This window comes from Neofelis nebulosa, chromosome 4, assembly GCF_028018385.1.
Source record: "Neofelis nebulosa isolate mNeoNeb1 chromosome 4, mNeoNeb1.pri, whole genome shotgun sequence".
NCBI lineage: Eukaryota > Metazoa > Chordata > Mammalia > Carnivora > Felidae > Neofelis > Neofelis nebulosa.
Window position 1 is genome coordinate 50923432 of NC_080785.1, and position 15439 is coordinate 50938870.

The 15439-nt window shown below is 39.1% G+C and overlaps 1 long non-coding RNA gene across 1 annotated transcript in view; it reads left to right on the plus strand.

Moving 5' to 3' along the window:
• Nucleotides 1–11430, plus strand: part of LOC131509238 (uncharacterized) — a 129278-nt gene extending 117848 nt beyond the window's left edge. The window contains exons 4-5 of the long non-coding RNA XR_009260384.1: nt 3846–3910; nt 10963–11430. This is a non-coding gene — a long non-coding RNA (uncharacterized LOC131509238). The remainder of the gene's footprint in view (nt 1–3845; nt 3911–10962) is intronic.
• The last annotated feature ends 4009 nt before the right edge of the window (nt 11431–15439 follow it).

Below are 15439 nucleotides of genomic sequence, written 5' to 3' on the forward strand. Positions count from 1 at the left end.
TTTTAAAAGTTAAAGCGGTCAGATGGACATACCTGATTAATATTTTTTCACACCCAATTCTCTGCTGTTTATTTTAACTTGCATAACTTGCTTGCATTAGCTTGTACTGGCCCCAGCTGCCAGTGAAGCATTCTGTAGCAATTTTTTTTTGTGGCAGTCCTCATACAAAAGTAATTCATGGCATGGTTTGAGCCAAGTCGGTACATTGAAAACTAAAAGGACTGCTGTTTATTTAAGATTGAACTGGGGGAAGACTCCAGGGCACTGCCCTTCCAATGCCAAGCAATGAATGAATCTAAACATTCTGTCACCATCATATCTAAACATCATTTAATAAGTGCTCTTGTTATGCGTAAGGAATATGGGAGAAATTCTTTTTTTCCTTTTCCATTTTCACCGAATCTAAAAGCACAGGAGGTTTTGCCAGATCAAATATGTTCCTGTTTTTGCTGGCTTATTGATTCAGGGATAAATGTATAACCTGTTTTTTTTTTTTTTTTAAGGAGATTTCTTAGTATTTCATCTTTTGTTGAAATACCATTCTTATTCCAACATGTTAAAGAACTGTGACAACTTTTTGTTAATGAGGGGATTGGGATAGGGTGGGTTGGGGAACAGGAGTGAGAGCATATCAGAGGTTATGTATTTGCCTTTTCTATACAATTTTAAATTAGACCTTTGTTCACAGATTAATTTTCTTCATGGAGAAAACACATTGGAGTTACCTGTGTGTGTGTGTGTGTGTGTGTGTGTGTGTGTGTTTATTTTTTAAAGTTTATTTTTGAGACAGAGAGAGAGAGAGAGAGAGAGAGAGAGACAGAGCACGAGTGGGCGAGGAGCAGGGAGAGAGGGAGACACAGAATCCGAAGCAGGCTCCAGGCTCTGAGTTGTCAGCACAGAGTCTGATATGGGGCTGGAACCCACAAGCCGTGAGATCATGACCTGAGCCGAAGTCTGACCCTTAATCTGACTGAGCCACCCAGGTGCCCCTCCCACATATATTTTTAACAACTTTTGTTCTATATGCAAAGTATAGCCCATAACTTAGAATAAAAATTTCCATTTTGCATGCTTATGCATCCATGTATGCAAAGACTGGTTCAGTAGCTAACAGAACAAACAATCAATGCCTTTGTCGAAGTGTTATCTATTGGAGCGTGGCCATTAAAAGAATCCTACTATTACTGACAAGGATCTGAACTGGCCTAGACATGCTACATAGTTATGAATCATCTTAGTGAGAGTGATGCACAGCAGAGATTCATAATTATATATAAAGGGTTTTAATTGAAGCACTTTTTGCTTCAGATGTTCTCAAATGTAATAAATCGGCCTACAACATAACCAATAATATTAGAGAGCTCCTGAAAGAGGAAAGAGGGTGTACATATCCTTTGACAGGAAGGTGGCCACTCAAAGAGTGAAATATAGTCATGTTTTACTCAGTCATTTGGTGATTGCTGGTTAGGATGTTCACTTCTGGAGAAGAGACCTCCGGTAATCTCTAGTACATTAAACTGGCAGCATTTTAATCACAGGTTAAAATCCCTTCATTCTCTGAAACTGTTCTAAAATTGGGTTGTGGTGATGGTTTTACAGGTCTATGAATATACTAAAAATCATTGAATTGTATATTTTATAGCTTTTATCTGTTTATTCATTTGAGTAATCTCTATACCCAGTGTGGGGTTGGAACCCATGATGCTGAGATCAAGAGTCACATGCTCTTCCCACTGAGCCAGCCAGGCACGCCCCATTGAATTATATATGTATATATATAATTTTTGAGAGAGTGTGTATGTGCATGCGTGTGTGAGTAGGGGAGGGAGCAGAGAGAGAGAGGGAGAGAGGGAATCTCAAGCAGGCTCCATGCCTAGCACGGAGCCTGACGCGGGGCTGGATCTCACACGTGTGAGATCATGACCCGAGCTGACATTAAGAGTTGACGCTTAACCAACTGAACCACCCAAGTGCCCCTGAACTCCATATTTTAAGTGGGTAAGTTGTACAGTGTGTTAATCACACCACAATAAATTTGCTTAAAAACCCACATTTGCTTTCATCCAGTGGAAGTCACTACTTTTTTGTTGGGGTCCCCTTTTCCTTTTTTCTCCTCAGATCTCTGTTTATAATTTTGTTGCTGTGTAATTTTGTACTAACCGGTTTCACCTTGGAAGTTGATAATGTGCTATTTGGGGCACATTTTTCCCCTTTATTATTTCTTACTACTTAAAACAACGTGCTTCGTTCCTTCATTCCCTCAGTTCACATTCATTAGTTACTTTAAAATCATATTCTAGTGCAGTGGGGAGGGGCACTTGGCAATATCTGAAGATACTTTTGATTGTCACAGTTTGTGGGGGTGCGATCGCATTGAGTGCGGGGTATGTCAGGGTTGGTGCTAAACATCCTGCCATGCACTGGACAGCCCCCCACGACAGAGAAGTAACTGGCCCCAAATATCAGTACTGCTGAGGTTGAGAAACACTACTGTAGGGAAACTGGGTGACATGTCTGAGTGTGTGCCATTTGCCTTGTGGAGAAACTGAGGCCCAATTCTGAACTCTGTTGTGAAGTAGCTTCGTTATTCCAGAAAACCAAGCTCCCTGTCCACACTTGCAACAGCTTTTATATTGGGGGCACAGCTGGCATTTCCATGCCAACTGTGTGAGTAAAAATGTTAACAAGCAAATGGATTGATTTTCTCCTCTTAACCCGGCCATATACCTTCTTGCTTGTAGAGAAAAAAGTGGCTCTTTGTACCCTGCTGTTTTATTCTCCAGCTTTAGATAGCTCCTTACATTTATAAAATACTTTAAAAATAACTGTAATATGGGGGTGCCTGGCTGGCTCAGTTGGTAGAGGTGCAACTCCTGATCTTGGGATCATGAGTTCAAGTCCCATGTTGGAGGTATAGGTCACTAAAAAACAAAAACAAACAAATAAAAAAATAACTGTAATAAGTATCATCTCATCTTGCCCACACAATTATCCTGTGGGACAGACAGGATGAAAAGGATTCCTCTTTCTAGTATCAGGAAATTGAGAGGCAGAGAGAGATTAAATTTATTTTTTAATAAAAAAATAATTTAATAAAAAAATTTTTTAATAAATTAAAAGAATTTATTTATTAATAAAGTTGGCACTAGAGCCCAAGCATCCTTTCCACAGAGTCACCACAGACAATATTAATAATTAAGGACTTGGACTTGGATTTCATGCAGACCTAGAGTTTTTATTAATTTCTGGCTCTTTTATTTTTTATTTATTTATTTTATTTTATTTTTTTAATTTTTTTTTTAACGTTTATTTATTTTTGAGACAGAGAGAGACAGAACGTGAATGAGGGAGGGTCAGAGAGAGGGAGACACAGAATCTGAAACAGGCTCCAGGCTCTGAGCTGTCAGCACAGAGCCTGACGCGGGGCTCCAACTCGCGGACCACGAGATCATGACTTGAGCCAAAGTCAGATGCCCAACCGACTGAGCCACCCAGGCGCCCCAATTTCTGGCTCTTTTAGCTGGATGGCATAGGGTGAGTTAAATAACCTCTCTAAGGCTCCTATCTCCTTGGCAAAATGGACTTTTCTTACAATAGGACTTTTTTTTTTTTTTTTTAACAGGGTTATTTCGAGGGAAGACAGAAATAGTACATGTAGAACAACCAGAGCTTGACCCATTCTAAATGTTCAATACAAATTTGCAGTTATCATTGAGTTCAGACAGAAAAATGCCCTTAGTATATCAGGCTGTTAAATACTGTCAAGTCAGTAATTGCTTAAAGGCCTTAGTTTTGTCAACTCTAAAATAGGGGATTGGATTAAATTATTTGAACTTCCCTTTCAGCCCCCAAACTCCATGATTCTTTGTTGTTCAGTGACCAAGAGAAGACATATTTGAAAAATAACATGGTAAGATTCTTTGGGGGGGGGGGTTATCATAGAAGACAATGGGATTCTCTTAGTTATGTTACTGTTGTTCTTACTATTTCTGTTTTTGGGTCATGTTTACTTTCAGGACCATATATGGGCTTTATTTTCAGCCACTTCTTTTCCATTACGTACAGAAAGAAATTTAAATCGCTTTTTGCTTAAAAAAAAAAAAGAAAAAAGTAGCAAATATGAAAACCCTCTCAGTATCATGACACATATTATGGAGTAACATTTGCTTCTATTTCATGTACAACAATTTCCTTGTGGGAATCCAAATGAGAAAAAAGAATATATATATATATATACACATATATATATATATATATACACACACACACACACACACATATATATACATATGTATATATATATACACACACACACATATATACATATGTATATATATGTATACTCATACATACATATACATATATGTATGTATATGTATATACATATGTGTGTGTGTGTGTGTGTGTATATATATATATATATATATATTTATTTATTTATTTATTTAATGTTTACTTATTTTTGAGAGAGCGCGAGTGGAGGAGGAGCAGAGAGAGAAGGGCACAGATGATCCAAAGAGGGCTCTGCACTGACAGCAGAGAGCCTGATATGGAGCTCAAACTCCCAAACTGTGAGATCAGGACCTGAGCCAAAATCAAAGTCAGAGGCTTAACTGACTGAACCACCCAGGCACCCCTATATTTCTTTTTTTTAAGTTTATCTGTTTATTTTGGGGGAAGGCGAGGAAAGTAGCAGAGAGACAGGGAGACAGAGAATCCCAGGCAGGCTCTGTGCTGTCAGTGCAGAGTCCAACATGGGGCTCAATCTCATGAAGGTGAGATCGTGACCTGAACCCAAATGAAGGGTCAGACACTTAACTGACTGAGAACCCAGGCGCCCCAAAGAGCCCATATTTCTATCAGATATCTTCAAAGGTCATTATTGGTGTATTTTGGATACTCTTACTTAGTTAAGTTCCATTCATAACATTTTAGGAGTTATTTAATAAAAAATAATGTCCTCACTTACAAAATATGGATCAGACATATTAGAAAGATTGTTTCTCACCTAGTGCCAGAAGAATACAAGACGTGTGGATGACATATCCCTCCTCTCTTCTTAAAGCCATTTCTCTCTGTTGTGTCCACTCTGACTCCCACCCAAGTCCCATTACCCAACCCTTACTGGTGCCATGCTCTCTCTCTCTTTTGGGCCAGTTTTTCCCTAAATCCCCAAGATGCTAAATATCCTTTGCTGCCTTCTCCCGTCTTGAACTCTTTGCAGGGGGCTCTCCTCTGCCATAGTAAAACTTAAGGGCCTGTCGATCTTTACGCTCATAATGTCTTTATTTTGTGAGAAGTCAACTAGGGGTTTGGTGTGATTGAAAGTTTTCAGACCTCCTCCCAGCTTTGATCTTTACTATGCATACCATTTTTTGAGCATGTACGTCAAATTAATCCTCACAATAACAACCCTAGTAAATGGTACACTTGGTATTCCCATCTTAGTCCTGGGGAAACTGAGACCTAGATTGATTCTATTAATCTCCCAAGGCCACACAAGTAAGAGGTGTCAGAGCCAGGATTCAAGACAAAAAGTTTGACAGAGGCCATGCTCCTGTTACTCATGCTACCTCTTTAGCAATAACATTTATGGAGTGCTTACTATGGGCTGACATTGTGTTAGGTACATACAATTTCTCATTTAACTTTTAAAACTATCCTAGGCTGTTAACATTAGTACCGCGCAGTTTGTTTTTCTGTAAAATGAAGCTAGCTTGTGTTGTTTCAATACTTCATCATATCTGCTTTATACATGTTAGAACGATCTAATGGCTTATATCTTACTCTTCAACCAGAAAGTAAGCTTGCTGAGAATGTGTCTTATTCACCATAGTGTCCCTAGTACAGAGTCAGATGACTGGCACCTAGTAGGCATTCATGAAAGTTTGAGGAATGGATGAATACATACCCTCCTTTGTGAAAAATGAGACACTGCGTGTGACAGTGCCATGAAACTTAACTGTTATTCAAATGTAATAGATGGTTAATAATAATCACCCATTTAACTCTGCTTAAGAGAAAGTAAGATGTTCTCCTTTTTGTGGTGGTGACATGTGCATTTTTATAGTGGTCTCTTGAATTGTTGCATTTGCCTGTGCTGCCCAACCAAAGGCAAACTCTCTTCTGAATATTTCCAGGGAAAAAAAAGACCACTTTGTTTCGAAAATCTATACCATACTTAAAGGGCATATATAATCTCATTAAAAAATTTTTTTAAACGTTTATTTATTTTTGAGGTGGGGGGCGAGCAGGGGAGGGACAGAGAGAGGGAGACACAGAATCCAAAGCAGGCTCCAGGTTCTGAGCTGTCAGCATGGAGTCCGACACGGGGCTCGAACCCACAAACCGTGAGATCATGACCTGCGCCGAAGTTGGAAGCTTAACTGACCGAGCCACCCAGGCACCCCTCTAATCTAACTTTTAAAAGTCTTCAGCCTCCCAGTTGTAAATGCCAGTAATGTTAGGTCTTTATTACAGAATAAGCATGATGAATAAAACACAAATGTATTTATGGAGAGCTGGAAGAGCCTTGGATGACCGGCAAGTAGATCAGAACAAAGTGTTGTTAATGCTTCCCCCAGATACTTTAAGAAGCGTGCAGAAGATCAATTGATCTGCAGAACACTAATCCCTCTTGAAAGGGTGAGCATCCTGGATTTTATTTATTTAAGATTGATACAACTGAGTTATATTTTTGAGAATCCAATGGAAGAGAATCACATCATCTCTCAGGAAAGCAATTCTGGCGGCTGCCCTGGCCAAGCTCTAGCCTGTTAATCCTTTTGACCAGTGAAGTAGTTGGTATATTCTTGTAAACTTTCTGGAGGCAGCTTGTCCATTATGAGGACTGAACTTGAAATAGTTGGAACAACAGCTCCTCTTGCATCAAAATAATACAAGTGAGTCTCATTTTAATAAAACCCCAGAGCACAGTATCACCTAGCAAGTAACAGGTACTCAATAAATGCTCTTTGAATAAATGGATGAAAATTTAAATTTGTGAAATGGATCAATAAATATGTGATCATTTACACTTCCGAAAGATGTATCTGCTCATTTGCTTCTGAGTGCTGACTTTAAATATGGATCTTAAAGCTAGTATTAAGGGGTAAGAAGGTGAGATTTTTCTTTTGAAGTTACTTAGTCCTTTTTCCCGTCTGCAGGGACATAGCAACCACCCCAGCGGCTTATCACTTTACCTATCGTCTGTGTGATGAAAGAGAGGGTTTCTAGTTCCTTCATTTTCATAAGTACCAATATCTAATTTTTTAAAAAATAAAAACCTGCTGGACCACCACGGTTTACAGATTTAAAATGTGCTGTAATGTATCATGACTTAGCATACATAGCTTTCCCGCCAACATCTGTATCCTGATTTGTAGTCTAATAAACCTTCCTGCCGCAGATGGCATGCGCATAGTTGTTCCAAGGTGTAATACATCAACACAGCATTTCTAAACACAGAGCAATAATGTATTCAATTAAGGGAGGAAATAAAACATCGAGCCGTTTCTTATAATAAATCTTTTACTAAGCTTCCCACATCACATGTTTGCTGAGGAAATAATACATGTCATTCAGACTAAGGGTTATTGTAGACTGCTGAGGGAAACATGAAATTCTGGAGGTTTCAGCAGTCCTGTGAAACCCTGAAACATGGAAAGTGTACAAATTAGAAAAGGATGTAATATGTGACTAATGATACCTCTTGGGATACCTCTGGAACCCATATTTACTGTTATGATCACTAGATTCATTTAAGCTACAGGAGTTGAAAAGCAATACCCTGGTAAGTGAAAAACACCTCTGAGTTCATTAGATGTGGTTGTAATTTAAGCTCTAAAGGCTTTTTTCCTTGCTGTCATTCTTCATATTTCTGGAAATGTGGTACTTGAGCTCCTAATAAAAGTGGTCTACATCATGACCATATAATCTACTGTTCCTGGAAAGCACATTTACACCTCCACATCTGTAGCCAAAGCCAAGACTGAACAGAAACTTAATTTACCCCAGATGTCACTCAACAGAAAGTTCTGGAGAAGGCTGCTGCTCTTAAACTTTTCTAGCCCCTGAATATGCCCCAAGCACTGGTATGAACATGCAGCCCAGGCCCTCCAGGCCCAAATGTTGGAACAAAATTGACTGAATGCCACAAAGCAAATCTCCAAACCCACCCTCTATGTGTGGAGGGAAACAATAGCTGTTCTGACCTTATTTACACAGATGATACCAGGTCTTTCTGTCTTAAGTATCTGATCAAGAAATTGTGCTCTTCTGACTTGGTAAGGCATCATGCCGTAGTGCTTTAATGAAGCTTAGGTGGCAATCTCTTTGAAAAAAATTATATGTACATGTGTATGATTTGGGCTGCTAATCACCAGAATAGTGTTTGATGGGTCAATATAATCAGGCAATCCATTTCCAGCTAGTGATCTAATAATACTCTTCCTTCCTTAGCTTTGCAATTCCCTGACCAGCATCTCTTTTCCTTGGTGATGGATGAGTTGGTCCAAAATCAGTTCTCTCCCGTTCCCAGGTGATATGCCTGACTGGCACAGCTTTCTGGCTGAGAAAAGATCAACACATAAACCATACAGTTCCCCACAATGTGCAGAAATCACGGCAGACAAGACTTCAGTCCCACTCTGACCTATTTGTAGTTTTTAGTTCTACCTCTTAAAGTCATGTATCTGTTGCTTGCTTAGAGTTACCTTCTTTCCACGGAGGCCCACCAGGTATGTGGGTCGGTGAATCTGGACAGTTTCCCAGAGGCCCTGCCGAGGCTGCAGTTTCTAGGTGTAGTTCAGGGAAGGCCACTGCGGACACATTGTGCCTTATGAATACTGGAGCTTTCTCTAGAGGAAAATCACTCTCTGCTATGTCAGGTCAGATACAGAAGCCAGATTACCTAGGCTCAGTTGGTGTAACCGCTCATAAAAATTACTATTTAATAAGGATATCCTCAGGATTTATTAAGGGAACAATGTAGAAATGGCCACGTGAAAAATAGGTTTACACCTTTGTAAAACTGCTGTTAAAGACATTGTTCATTGAATGTTTAATTATTAATCAAAGATCCATCTACCTGACAACTTCCTCTTAAAATGTGTCTCCTGAAAACCTGGTGTGTATTCCTCTATTAAACACTGAGATCTACACAACCCATTGAATTTTCCTTTTTGCCGTGTTACAAAGATTAGAGTTAAATTCTATGCCTAGTGGTACTGATAATTTTCTTCCAATTTTCGGATACACAGTTTCTTTCTCCTTCCTCTCTGGTCGTCTATGAAATAGTATTGGTGGTCTCTGAACATCTGAATTTGTATGCAAAGGTGTGTGTGTTGTGTATGTATTTTTCTGTAGAAAGAACCCAAAGTTTTCACCAGATTCTGAAGGGGATGCAGAAGTAACTTTTTTATCCAGAAAAAGTTAATAAGGACCATAGTATTACATGGTGTTTTATATTTTTGATCTCACCTTTAACTCTTCTGTCTGTATAGCAAATCTATTGCAATTAGAAACAATCTAAATCCTTTTTTTCTTTTGTTGGAGAAGAGGGAAGGAAAAGCTAGATGTCCGTAAAAATTATATAAACGTAAATACAGTGGCCCATTTTGTTGTCAAGTATTCAGCCTGTTCGTAGGTGTGATTTCAGAGGGCATTTTTTTTGTTTGTTTGTCTGTGTTTTTCAGAAACAAGACGCTGAAAAGAATAACCCTAGATGGCATACATCTGTATGAAAATGTAATCTGGTGTCTCTTCTCTTTTTATTTTTCTCCTATCTTAAAAATACACAAACAAACAACTATCTGGACAGTCTATATGGACATCTCCCTACATAAATGTCTCCTAAATACTGTAGGGAGATAATAATATACCTAGAACATTTCTTCATCATATGGCACTGATACATATTGACCTCGGGACTGAAAAAGTCCACTGTGTTGCACATATTAATATGGGATTTTTAAGACAACCCCATAGGAGTTAGCTTGCTAATTTGGAAACTAGATAAGTCCAATAAAAGGAAAACTTGTTCAGAGAAAAAGTCTTGATGAGAAAAAAATCTCAGGAGATCAAACAGTAACACAAACCATTGAAGGAGCAGATATATTTCCCCCTAGAACAAAATATCTTCCATCTTGAGTTTTCCAAAATAATTTTTTATGAACATATCGTGAATTACACAGGACACAACTCCGCTGCTTTGGGAGCAAAAAGACAGAGCTGACAGATGTAGTTATTTGCCAGGAACAACCATGTGAATTTATAAATATTTTACAAGTGCAGCTTTCAGAAGAGTGACTTTTACTGCCATATTAATGCAACTTGCAAATTTATAGTCTGGGCATTTGTGGGTTATGAATGTCCAGTATTCGAGGCTAGTGCCAAGAACATGGTTTATGTTTGGAAATTCTTTTTTTTTTTTTCTCTGAACACAGACTTCTTGGCTGTTAAGGTCTGCGTTATAATTCAGCTGCACACGAGGTGCAAGGCTACATAATACATCAGTCCCCACTCCCAATGGCTGGACTCATAAATATACTCATTACAACATACTCCATGTGACAGAATGACGCACAAAGCATAAAAATATCTCTAAAGAATAGAGAATTAGTAATAGTGGAAGCAACAGTGGCATGATTCCAAGCCTCCGGCCAGACTCATAATATGTGACCTAAAGTTATAATTATGTGCCAAAGTGTAAAGAAAACTGGAATCATGTGGGTTTGGAAGTAATATTTTAGTAGGTATTTGATCAACATTCTCATCAGTGTTGTCATATGCACTGAAGGTGCACTACTGAAAAGACTGTAGTTACTCTGGTCATCTTTTAGCTGAGGTTGGGGCAGGGGGTCACAAAGGAAGGGGTGCGAGCGCAACCCTTGCCTTGTACATTTAGAAGTTGCTTTTCTGACTGATTATGCCCAAAGTGAAGTAGTCCTTTTGGTGTTCCAGATCTTGAGAAAGAGGAGCACATTCCTCTGGCCTGGAATGGAATCTTGAAGTGACCAGCCTTTGGTCACATGTCAAAAGGTCCTCCTCTTGAAGATATGATGGAGACCCCAATTGTTGGCCATTGATGGAAGCCAGCACTATTGCCTGACCTTTGTGCTTTCCACTACGTCGCTCTGTTATCATGAATACATCTCTTCTCTAGCTCTCATTTCTTCTTTTGTAAAATGTTCACATTGTACCAGATGATTGCAAAATCCTTTTCAGCTACGCTGATTTTTTTTCTAATGCATGTGTGCCAACACGCATAGATATTGATAAACAGTGTATTATAATTTGCAATATTAACTGTTTTTCAGTGGGCACGCTTCTCATCTCCTAAAAACCCTAGGTGCCAAAATGCTTCACCGTCTCACACCCATATGTCTACCATTTCTGGCTCTCTATTAAAACTGTATGTAATCCCTACAAGACTTAGTTAGACGTCTAACCTTAAATAATGGAGAATCTTGTGTTCTTACAAAAATTTGTAATGAGTACAATGAGTAACGTTCTTCTGAACTGCCAAAGCTAAAAGATGAAAAAATACATAAACAAACAAACAAACAATCCCTTTTTATTCCAAGGCTGAATCCCACTGAGGCCCCCAACCTGATTAATCATGCAGTGGGCAGTAGACTGCCCCTTATTAGCTGACCTTACCCATTTCAACGAAAACGGACTACAGCCTGTGAAAAACGACACACACACCCAAATCCCATGCAGTCATTGTGTTAGAAAAGACTTTGTTAATAGGTTTTAAAGGCAACCTTAGCCTTAAGAATAAGATCCTGTCAAGAACAAATCCTTTCGTTTGCTTCTAACCTAAGGGATAGAAGTAGTCAAATGCTTGTTATGGTTGCCCAGGAAAAACTCAGCTTTCAAACTGATTGCATCAATTTTCCTTATCATCTTCGGCCATAGTAATTTTAAAGAACCCAAGTAGAACGATAGTGATCTGCAATCTGGATAGTGTTCCTTGTTCCTTGTTTATTTGTTTTCCTTTTCTCCTTTTCCCTTTATCTCTATTCTGACATGTCCTTTCTGTACGCCTAAGAAGGTAAAAGCCTAACGGGAGCACAATTAGCTATTTCTACCCTTTGAACACAGCCACATGTTCACATGATACATGGAACACGACCATACAAAATGACTAAGATGACATCCTTATTGCAGGCTCAATTTACGTAATTTTGTGTCTTCCAACTATTAAGACAAGGGTCACTCATTTTGCAAAATTAATGGCTGATACAAATGTAGAGTAAAAAAAGCATAAGGAAAATATTTCTTCACCCAGTGTATGGCCAACCTGTGGAATTTACTACCCTGGGAGGTCATAGATTTAGTCAATGGGTGAATTAGAAAGGGCTAGATAATTTTATGACTAGTCATAATACTGCAGTTATGAATATTAAGATAAAGGTAATAGAATCTCATGCTTCAGGGCACAAACAGATCATCACAGGAGTTTTGCAGTTCTCTATTTCCTTATGATTCTCTGAGCAAGTGGCTTGGTTCCTACTGAAGTTTTACCTCTTTTTGAACGTATTGACTACTGCTGTGAACAGGATACCATATCTAGGTCACAGTGTGTTTTGTTTTGTTTTGGCAATGAAAACCACAGGTATCCGCTGATACAACACCAAAGAGCAATGCAATGACGAAGGAATCAGTGAATATTTATGGAGGGCCCACCATGAGCCTGTCAGTTTTTTGGGTGTTTAGAACACAACAATGAGAAAAACAGAAAAAAGTCCCTGTGTTCGTGAAATTTACATTCTAGTGGGGGAGAGGTCTAAGCCAAACAAGTAAGTAAGTTATGTAGTACGTGGGAGGTTTTTAAGTACAAAGAAAAATAAAGCAGGGAAAGGAAATAGGAGATAGTTTACAATTCAAAAAGGGTGGTCAGGAAAAGCATCACCAGAAGGTGACATTTGAAGCATGGAAATGCACAGGGGAAGAGTGTTACAGACAGAAGAGCAAGTAGAAAGGTCCTGAGACCTGTTGAGAGCAATCTATTAATTATAATATATTCTTGGGGGCACCTGGGTGGCTCAGTTGGTTCTGCGTTTGACTCTTGATTTCAGTGCAGATCATGATCTCACGGTTCGTGGGGTTCAAGCCCCGCATCAGGCTTTGCACTGACAGCATTCAGAACCTGCTTGGGATTCTCTCTCTCTCTGTTTCTCTGCTCCTCTTCTTGCTTGCATTTGCATGTGGGCTTTCAATCCCTCTCTCTCTCGAAATAAATAAATAAATTAAAAAAAAATATACATATTCTTGATTAACTAGAAGACTCAAGGAAATAAGATAATCTGAATAATTTTTGTTATGTAAAATACTACGATCCTTTTCATTTCTCCCCTTCTTGGTGCAAATTTTTCCAGAAATATCAAATAATTTTCCTACCTTAGTATTATAAAATGATGCGCACAATTTAATGATCTACTCATCTAAACTGAGGTTGTCCAGTTGTCCATTACTGTAGCATGTAAGACTGTTGATGCATGAACTGAAAATTTGTAGATTCCTGGCTGACTTTCAATTAATTAATTAATTAGTTAATTTTTTAAACATTTGTTTATTTTTGAAAGAGAGAGAGAGAGCCAGAGCCAGAGCTTGAGTCAGGGAGGGGCAGAGAGAGAGGGAGACACAGAATCTGAATCAGGCTCCGGGCTCTGAGCTGTCAGCACAGAGCTCAACGCAGGGCTTGAACTCATGAACCATGAGATCATGATCTGACCTGAAGTTGGGCGCTTAACCGACTGAGCCACCCAGGTGCCCCCAGCTTTTATTTTAAAGACCAAATTCTGGATGTGTCAGTTATATTGTCTTTTGTTTCCCTCTCCGTAATTGTCCCTTTGCTTTCCTCTTTCCAATTTCTTTTAGAAGCTGTTCTGTAAAATCTTGCTCTGTGTCACAGGTTCCTTCATCTTTTCTGCTCGTTATAATGTCAAAGAAGAAGATTCTTTAGGAAGAACCCCATTTATCCATGCAATTTTTCTGACTAAAAAACCATACCTAAATTTAATGGATTATTTCCCACTGTTCTGTGGGGGTTGGGAACTCTTCTGGTCTGGGCTGGCTAGGCCAAGCTGAATGTGGTCTGAGAAATCTTCCCTCACAGGATGGGAGGTGTTCTGTGTCAGCTGGCATGACAGCCATGTAGCTCTCACCGTCCCCCAGGCTAGCCCAGGCTCCTTTACATGGTGGCAGAAAAGATTCCAAGTAGCAACAGAGGGCAAGCCCCAATGTACTGGCACTTTCTAAGCCTCTACTTAGATCATGCCTGCCAGTGTGCTATCCGCTACAGGAAATCACATGGTCAAATTCAGATTTACCAGAAGAATAGATTCCATCTCTTGATGGGCTGAGTTGTAAAGTCATATAGGAAAAGGGTTTGCGTTCAGGGATGGCAGGAATATGTGGCTATTTTTTTTTTTTTTAACAGTTTACCAGTCTGCCTTCTGGCTGCAAATCATTCACATTTCTCCTATTTGTAAAATCTGCTTATTCATATCACAGGACTCTTCCCCTCCCCTCCCTCGCCCCCCACCCCTGTAATTTTATCCTAAGGTATCAGGATCAAAGTCCAGGATCTTATGATACACAGCTAGTCCAGGTATGGATGAGGCTGTCTGCATGCGGCTTCTCAGGTGCAGTACCTCTTGAAGTTGTCTGGCCTCACACCCTGTGTCAGATAGAGAGAGGGGGACAGGGTAACCCAATAAACACTCACAGCTGAAGTCCTACCTTCCTCACTCTTTGTATCCTTAATCATAGTGCCAGGGACACTGGGCCTGAACTTGTGCTCTTGTACTTGGCCAGATTAACGTGTTTTTCTGCTACTTTCTCAGCGGACCTTTGAGGTGTATAATGGATATGACTTAAAGTAATTAGGGAGGTAGAATTCTGGGAAAAACTGTGATATTTCTGTTTATAGTTAATAAATACTACTTTCAGAGAGCCTCTTATCTTCCCCCTCGGAACTACCAACACAAACCCCTTTCTATTCAACATAAGAGATGAGGTAGGAAACTCAGATGAGGATTTTGGGGTGCAAACAACTAGCATGTATAAATGGGGCAGGGAAGAAAAAAACTTCAATTCAAATTAGTGAAACTGGCACAATTTTCATCAAAGCCTGTTGTTCTGATAATCTGGAATTCAAAGGTTACTAATTAAAATGGGTGGCCTCACATAGTTTTCTTTCTTTCTTTTTTTAAATTTTATTTTTTATTTGTTTAAATCTCACATAGTTTTCTTTCTTTTTTTAAATTTTATTTTTTATTTGTTTAAATCTCACATAGTTTTCTAATGTGGAAAGTGACCACCTTCTTAAGATCTAAGCAAGAATAGAACTGCTATTTCGGGCAGGCTATTTTGTTGTGGTTCTAGCTTCAATCCCTAGGGAACAAAGCCCTCACCCCTGGAACACTTT